This window comes from Octopus bimaculoides, chromosome 7, assembly GCF_001194135.2.
Source record: "Octopus bimaculoides isolate UCB-OBI-ISO-001 chromosome 7, ASM119413v2, whole genome shotgun sequence".
Taxonomy (NCBI): domain Eukaryota; kingdom Metazoa; phylum Mollusca; class Cephalopoda; order Octopoda; family Octopodidae; genus Octopus; species Octopus bimaculoides.
In genome coordinates this window covers 83,396,245-83,397,381 of record NC_068987.1, presented here as the reverse complement: position 1 = coordinate 83,397,381, position 1,137 = coordinate 83,396,245, and the positions used below count along the sequence as shown (strand labels likewise).

General features: G+C 39.6%; 1 protein-coding gene across 1 annotated transcript in view; it reads right to left on the bottom strand.

Annotated features, from left to right (window-relative positions):
* LOC106874268 (insulin-like growth factor-binding protein complex acid labile subunit) overlaps positions 1–1,137 on the bottom strand; it is a 59,486-nt gene that overhangs the window by 42,703 nt on the left and 15,646 nt on the right. The gene's annotated exons all lie outside the window — the stretch shown is intronic.

Here is a 1,137-nt window from a genome sequence, read left to right as displayed (position 1 = left end):
ATATATATATATATATATACTGCGGGATTCTTTCAGTTTCCATCTACCAAATCCCCTCACAAGGGTTTGGTCGGCCCGAGGCTATAGTAGAAGACACTTGTAACGTACTCTTAACGTAGTTCTCGGGGAGATTCACCGTGACAAAGAATGTGATAAGGCTGGCCCTTTGAAATACAGGTACAACAGAAACAGGAAGAAAGAGTGAAAAAAAGCTGTGATGAAAGAGTACAGCCTCGTTGAGCTTTAGCTGTTTTCGCTCAATAAACACTCACACGTGATCCTACGACCGCGAATCCGCTGCCCTAACCACTGGGCCATTGCGCCTCCAAAGGAACACTCCGTCGGTTACGACGACGAAGGTTCCAGCTGATACGATCAACGGAACAGCTTGCTCGTGAAATTAACTTGCAAGTGGCTGAGCATTCCACAGACACGTGTACCCTTAACGTAGTTCTTAAGAAGATTTAGCTTGACACAGTGTGTTACTAAGCTGGCCCTTTTCAAAATACAGGTACTACTCATTTTTGCTAGCTGAGTGGACTGGAGCAACGTGGAAAAAAGTGTCTTGCTCAAGGATACAACGCGTCACCGAGAATTGAACTCATGACTTTACGATCGTGAGCCGAATGCCCTAACCACTAGGCCACGCGCCTTCACAGTTAAATATATTAGCTTACACAAAAGTTTAAAATTATTCTATAGCAATGTACAAATTGAAGTTACTAAGCAACGTACGAGCAAGAATGAATAAAAAATAAAGAAATGAATTTCGCTCGCAAGGCTAAATGATTTTTCGGCGGTAACCCGATATTATCTGTTTATCGTTGCATCGACGTAAATATTATGTAAACTACACATAGTTTAAATCATTGTGTCAGTTGGTGGATAGCTTTCAAAGAAAGCCAGAAGTTATAACTAGATTAGTAAGATGGTATATTTTCTTTACGTCCGAACACATTATGCCAGCCTCCTGTCTAATGGATTGCAAGGTTTGTTCATCTGAAAATCATCAACTTCCAAAGTGGTTATCTCAAAAATCCATAAAACTTACTCAGAAAACGTCTCATTTAAAAAAAACAAAATTTTAACACAAATTTTATCTCGTTTAATTTGCATTTTCCTTTATCTGAAAAGGAA